Source organism: Sinocyclocheilus anshuiensis, unplaced genomic scaffold, assembly GCF_001515605.1.
Source record: "Sinocyclocheilus anshuiensis isolate Anshui unplaced genomic scaffold, SAMN03320099.WGS_v1.1 scaffold1077, whole genome shotgun sequence".
NCBI lineage: Eukaryota > Metazoa > Chordata > Actinopteri > Cypriniformes > Cyprinidae > Sinocyclocheilus > Sinocyclocheilus anshuiensis.
In genome coordinates, this window is record NW_015557123.1 from 169113 (window position 1) to 176588 (window position 7476).

Genomic DNA, 7476 nt, shown 5'->3' on the forward strand with positions numbered 1-7476 from the left:
TAGGCATACACGACTTTCTGGCGAAAGTGAAACTAGCAGCCTGTGTGAAATGCGCTAGGCTGTACTATTCTGCATTAGTACAAATACGTGTACGCGTTGCGCGTGTCTTGCTTCATGAGTGTTTCTGCATTATATGAGTGGGTTTGGAATATAAATCGTAGCACGTTTCAGATGAAAAAACGCGACTTCTGTTTCTGAAAATATCACAGTTAGGAGATTTATAACGAGTGGTTCCCTGCATTATTACAGCTGAATAAATTTTGGTTTGACTGTATCTATTTGATAAATGAAGTTAACCAACTAACATTATACATACTCTTTTGGTTTCTGTACCCAATATTTAAAAAATGTACAAATGCAATAAAAATATTGGTATCGGTACTCGGTATCGGCAAGTACCAAAAATAAAAGTATCGGTATCGGGCGAGTACTGGAAAAAGTGGTATCGGTGCATCCCTAATTTTTAATATAACTCCGACTGGATTCGTCTGAAAGAAGAAAGTCATATACACCTAGGATGCATCGGGGGTGAGTAAAAAACAGCCTAATTTTCATTTTTGGATGAACTAACCCTTTAATGACAATTTTAATTGACTGACACACTTGTGTATGATAAACAGTGTGTGAAAAAATATTTATCTGCTTAAATGATGGAGCTAAGTTGTTTTAAGTGCTACTGTAGCAACACTAGCAGTAGTCTAAAATGATCTTTTACAGAAAGTTGCATTATAGCCCAATAGATAAATCCAGTTTAAGATTGATATACGAATGTGTCAGCTTGCTGAAATGGGTAAATCTCACATAATCTTTCAATAATATATATATGGGGCGCATTTCCCTCTTAAATCACTACACACCTATCTACAACACAATTGTGTAAAAAATCTTAATGATCTTTAAAAAAACAAAAAAAAATAAAAAAACTGAAATAATGTTTAATTTCTACATTATTTCTGTTTTTTAATTTTTTTAAAGATCATCAAGATTTTTTACACAATTGTTGTAGTTGACCAGGTGATTAGTGGTCCACTATAAACCGTAAGTACAAACTAGCTGCAGATAATAGAACATTTTATTCTCATTACCCAAAATGTGTATCTCATGAAGGCAAAAATATGTATATGATTTAAAATGTATGTATTTTTTATCTATTAAAAATTAATGGTAAATAAATAAAATAAATAAATAAATAATAATGTGATCTTGTAAATTCCCCCCTTGCATTTCGTCATTATATATTTCCCAGGTGTCAAGAAAGTCACTGAGAAACATACACAAGCAATTATGAGTAGGCTTCAGTATTTTCTGTGATGTCATCAAGTTCATTCTGGTGTTTGAAGTATGTTGTGTGCATTAGGATTTTTGTTTTAACTTGGATGACATCAGACATGTGTAGGTCAGGGTCTGTCAGTGGGAGGCCTGGGGTTTTAAGAGACCATCAAAACCAAATGTATATGCACTTGATAGAAAAGGAACGGGGGTTGTTTGACCTGAGGTAAACTGTGAAGTACTGAGAGTTTAAACAGCTGTGAGAATGGACACATATAACCGGCAGACCCTAAAGAAAGGAGTGTAGGAGCCCAGCCTGTTTTGTAGGGGGTCTGTTTAGAAAACTGCAGAAACAAGGATAAAAGGTGAAGGATAAAATAAAGGAACTCAAAACATGTGCATGCCAAGATGTCTGTGCACTTTCTTCATGTTCATCTGGGTAGAACACACAAAAAGCAAGGCATTTCCTGTTGTTTGTTGGGACGACATTCTGCAGCTGGATTTGTGATGTTCGAAATTGAGGTTTTATTGATGTAAATCTAGCCGTTTTAAGATGTTAATTAGATGTTTGTACAGGAATAGTATGTTATAAAAGGAACACAATGACAAACATTCTAGTTTACACACTCTTTCGTAGGCACCTCTTCTGCTATCATGTAAATATAAACCATGTTCACTTCTTGCATTCTTGATGAGTTGTGTATAATTATACTGTTAAAATAATTCCTCTAACCCTGATATTTGGTCTCCCAGTGCATTGTTGAATTGTGTGAATTCATAACCAGTTGCAGTTAGTAACTGAGTTTGTACATCTTCATTAAATGCCTTATGTATTGTAACTTTTCATTACATATACACTACAGTTGTAAAGTTTAATATTTGATTAAAGGCAGTAATACTGTGAAATAATATTAAAATAACTGTTTTATATTTTAATATGTAATTTATTCCTGTGATGGCTGAATAACTAGTCATTACTCCAGTCTTCAGTGTCACATGATCCTTCAGAAATCATTCTAATCTGCTGATTTGCTGCTTGAGAAACATTTCTTATTATTGTCAATATTGAAAGCAGTTGTGCCAGTATTTTTTGTTTGCACCGTTGCCTGGGCTGTGCCATCTGTCAGAGGAGCTCATCAGTCACAGCAGAGCAAGATAAAGCTCTCTTACTCTTACATCCTTTCCCTTCTTCTGTGTTTTTTTTTTTCAATCATGTTTTCTGTGCTGTCATGCACTGATATGGGTGGAGTGATTGATGACAGCAGATGATTGAGGTAATGTGAGCAGACAAACATCTCTAAACCCTGAGAGGAAACTGGAGGTTAACCTCTCTCAGTCTGTGCGTGGCCTCTGTGTTTCTCAAGTGTACATGTATGCATATGCCAGTGAATCGTAAGCCTTTTGGGGTCTTTGTTTGTGCATGCTGTTTTGTTACCCAAGGATGACCAAACATCCCGATACAGCCGTAGCAGTCCCGATTTCACAAGTCACAGTCATGATGATATGCTTTTTTTGAGTTGCTATGAATAAACAAACAAACAAACCAGAAATCTCGATTTGACCCTTATGTGCCAGGTTCATCTTATTCTACCCATATATTTTTTGTTGTGGGTGCAAATAACTGAAACTTTATGGATTATGCTTTGCATATAACAGTTGGCTTAAGGTAAGGAGGTGTAATATATAACATTTACAAACACACTTAAGGTGTGTCAATCTGCTTTGCTTTGGAGGAAAACTGTGGGGAGGAAGGAAAGACCCCTATTGATTTCTTTGGCAAAATGTGTAAATGGATCCTGTCCTCTTGCTTGCAGGGTCGAGTGTGTGTGTGTGTGTGTGTGTGTGTGTGTGGATATGTGTGCTTGGAGATTTCGTCTTAAGTTGCACTCTTTGTCCAGCTCCAGATAGCTCAATTCATTTCCACTGAACAAGCTGCAAAGGAATGTCAAGGTGTTCTATTGAGAGGGGCTTGTTGCTCCTTGTAGAGGAGGTTTGCTTAACTTACAGGAGAGGGACCTAGATTCACATATATGGCTTATGTTTTCACTTCTCCACCAGGTGGGTTAAGCATCCTGAAAAGAGGGTGACAAAGGTGGCGACAGGGACAGGATCAGCTATTTAAATCTGAGGGGTGTTGGATTATCCTTCTCTCCTTTCTGCATTGCCACCTGCTGTCCGCTCTAATCTGTCAGGTAGTAGTTTTGGAATGGAATAATTACTTGACACTTAACTTTGCGCCATATGTACCCGTGTGCCACTCAAGACCCATAAGTCTACACAGATCGTCTGCTTTTGTGTCATTTAACTATCTACCTGACTTTGAGGTTATAATGATGCTTCTGCAGTTATAGGAGAGTTAGTAGAATTTCTCTGTGGAAGTTTTACAAAAATTAAGGTAGTATGCAAGGTAAACGAATATGTTGACATTCAGTATCATTCTTTTTTCTTTTTTTTTTGGCCACGATTGTTACCTTTTACAGTACCGCTAAAGTATAATTAGTAGTAATGGTGCAGAAAGGAAATATCCAAGGTGATATAAATAAAAAATAAAGAAAATAATTGTGAAAATTAAAAACGGGACAAGGTTAAAATGACCAAATGTAAATGTTGGAGGAGCTTGTTTATCTAATTCTACCAGTCAAATTTCAAGAATATCTTTGCATCTTCTTATATTATTATTATTATTATTATTATTATTATTAGACAGTGTAGGGAAACAATTTTAGAAAAAATAGAAATACACAAAAATATAATAATAGAAAACACATTTTTGTATTTCTGTTTCAGCCTCATATTCTTATGTTTTGTACAGTCTTAACAAAATCTTTCATTCTTTGGCTTCCAGGATTGTTTTGCGTATGTGTCTGCCTTTTTCAGCATTCAGACTAAGGTCACTAGGCTGTATTTGGTCAGGATTTGTCTCGCGTGATATATGATCCACCAAACCACCCCCCCTCCCAGGGCCGTTTCTAGGCATAGGCGAGCTAGGCGGTCGCCTAGGGCGCCACCAGCTGAAGGGGCGCCAATGAGCGCACGTACTGGCACTTTTAGCAGGGTTGTGATAAAGAGTGGCACGGTCACCCTGAAATATGACTGCCGCCCCCACTGGAACCCCCAACATTATTGGGCTAGAGTACTGTCAATCTGACGATGCCTGTATGCCACTAGATCAGAGTGCTGTCAATTGCTGCCTGATTGTTGCATGCAAAGTTTGCATTTGGAGCGTTCAACAACGCCATTAGATCAGTGGGCTCTGTCAGTGCTTTGGCAAGGTAACACTTTTTTTTGCCATGCAATAAAGCTAAGTTCAAAGGCCAATTTAAAATATTGGTACAGTAAATAAAGTGCACAAAATCAGTATTTTGTTTAGGCAGTATTTGTGTGGCCTGTTTCTGTCAGAGCAATTAGTGGTAAACAGGAGATCAGTAGAAGAGAGGCGAGGCCTGTCCAGGGCAGTCCCGACTTTCTAACCTACTTTTTACTGGTTTCCTCTCATGTACCCCCATTTTTTTCATCTGTACTCATTCACTTACTCTTGCATTCACTCTCTTTATATCCCTCCATTATTTGCCTGAGCCAAAACCTCACAGAAAGAATGTGGTCACAAGTTGGAAAAGAAGTAGGCTTTGTGGAGTCATGTGATGTTTTGAGTGAGGTTTCACAGGGGGCCTTACATCACCTACACACACACACACACACACATACACAGACGCTGTACACACATGCCCTTTGTGATTGGTTATCAGTTTAAGACCTTTGAGGTTTTTTTCTAGATGGCTGTCTGAGCACCCTTGACCCTTTGGGCAAGTGTCCACTGTCCAAAGCCTCATGGGGCCCTCATCCCTTCTTGTCTGCACCTTTTCATCCTTTAATCAAAGTGAAATGCTATCCAATGACCTCTAAACTCCAGCAGGAGATGACCACTTAAAAGACCCTTGTTTGTGCAGCTTTCATTTATCACATTATTCACAGGTCTGCTGAATATACGGGATTGGATTTCACAGAGTTTGTCCTACAGGTTAAGAAAGGACATGTTGTTATGTAGAATCTGACAAACATCTGACATGTTTATGTGTGCAATATAATGTTTTTTTTTTTCTTGTGGCAAATGAAGAATAAGCTAAATAATTACATTAAAACCTTGATCCATATCTACAGACCAGCAGCAAGTACACTTGATAGTAATATTAATTGGGGCTGCACGATATTGGAAAAAACTTACATTGCGATATTTTGTTTTTCTGCGATATATATTGCGATATGAAAAACAAAATCACCAGATGACTTGAATAGCTCTATTTGGAAAAAAAAATCAATTATTGGGGTGATTTTGTAGGTGAGTAAATCAGCATAGGAAATAAACAAATTACAAGCATAGATAAATATAATAGAACAAAGATACAAATGAAATAAACAGTGCTTTGTATTTTTAAGGCGAGTCTAACAGTATGCAGGTACAGAAATTGAATAATCAAATGTAAAATAACACTGCATAGTCTTCACTGTATAAATTAAATCTAATAAATCTGTGTTAAAGCTACAAAAGTGATTTTTCTATATGTGTTTTGTTGTTTGATTAACATGACACAGAAAGCAACAGGGACATTAAACTGCTGTAATTGTTATCCTCTTTCTTTCTCAATTGTTTACCTTCACGTAAGACATAAGCAACTGTTTTTACAAGGATACTTACAGAGACATGCATTTTGACATAGTTTCGTGCATATGTGTCATTTCAGGCACAAATAGTAGCGGAAGTGAATGGAATTCAGTGTTCACGTGCATCTGCGTGGCTCTCACTGTGTCTACACTGAACGCGAGCGGCGCGACAAAATACAATAGAACCCATTATAATCAGTGATGTTGTCTACACTGGATGTGGCGCGATGCGATGCGACACGATCCCCATCAGTAAACTGATGCCGTGAGCTTGCGCTTTCGTGGTGTCTACCGTTACTAAGCAACCGTGACCTGCGCTCTCCTTGATGACGCGGAAGTTTCAACAAAGGAAATGGATTTCCAGCACTAAAAATCGCTTGCAGTAGCTCTGCTACTAAATTTATTTAAAAATGGTTATCTCTGTACAGTTGTCGCGTCAGTTGTAGACTTGGTGTCTGTGTGTGAGCAAAGAAAACAGTCAGTATAAATATAACGATCAGTATAGACCTACTAAACATCGCACATCCTGCGATGTTACTATCGCGGATGTGCACATCGCGATATCGATGCTGAAACGATATATCGTGCAGCTAGTGCATTAAATTGATCAAAATCGTCATTAAATGCATTTACTGTATAATTTAATATATAATTAAAGGCACTTATTGTATAATAAAGTTTTTTTTTCTAAATAAAATCTGTTTATAGTGGAGTAATGGCTGCTGAAAATTCAGCATTACCATCACAAGGATAAATTACATTTTAAAATATATTCAAATAGAAAACAGTTATTTTAAATTGTAATAATATTTCACAATATTACTGTTTTTACTGTATTTTTTATCAAATAATTGCAGCATTGGTTAGCATAAGAGACTTCTTAAAAAAAAAAGAAAACTTTTACCAACCCCAAACTTTTGAAGCATACATTTGGTAGTAATGAAATTAGAGTAAAATACTGTATAAATAATGTATGTTGGGAGATTTCAGAGAAAAAAAAAACAGCATTGGAAAGAGATAGATGATTAGGAAAGGTGAAACAAGCATGCTTTGGAATGTGATCTCAGCATGGGGCGAGGGGACAATAGAGCTCATATGTATCTTTGTGTGTGTGTGTGTGTGTGTGTGTGCGTGCGTGCGTGCGCACGTGGTGTGCGTGTGTGAGCGCTCTATAGTAAAAAGGTTTAGGTTTATCATTTGGGATGTATAGGGTAACTAATCGTCTTTGCCAGTACTATGAACAGAATGACCTCTAGTCCCTGTTTTCCTTTTTTAAGTTTTTGTGAAGTAGATCTTTTGGTATGCTGTACCAGAGGCTAAAATCCAGAGCAGGGTTTTGTCTTTTGTTCCTCTGTGAGATCACATACCTTTTTCTGCTGTGCAGGTGATCTTCACTAGCCTGCAGGGAGACAAACAGATCAATCCTTGACTGAAAGTCACTTTCACAAACTATGCTACAACTTGTTGCTGTTACACACATTCACAAATACTGAGAAGTAATAGATGCTCATATAATTTCATTGCAGTTTTGAAAAGAGAATGTACATT

The 7476-nt window shown here is 37.1% G+C and overlaps 1 protein-coding gene across 4 annotated transcripts in view; it reads left to right on the plus strand.

Annotated features, from left to right (window-relative positions):
• Window positions 1–7476, plus strand: part of LOC107677838 (collagen alpha-6(IV) chain-like) — a 127665-nt gene that overhangs the window by 45872 nt on the left and 74317 nt on the right. The gene's annotated exons all lie outside the window — the stretch shown is intronic.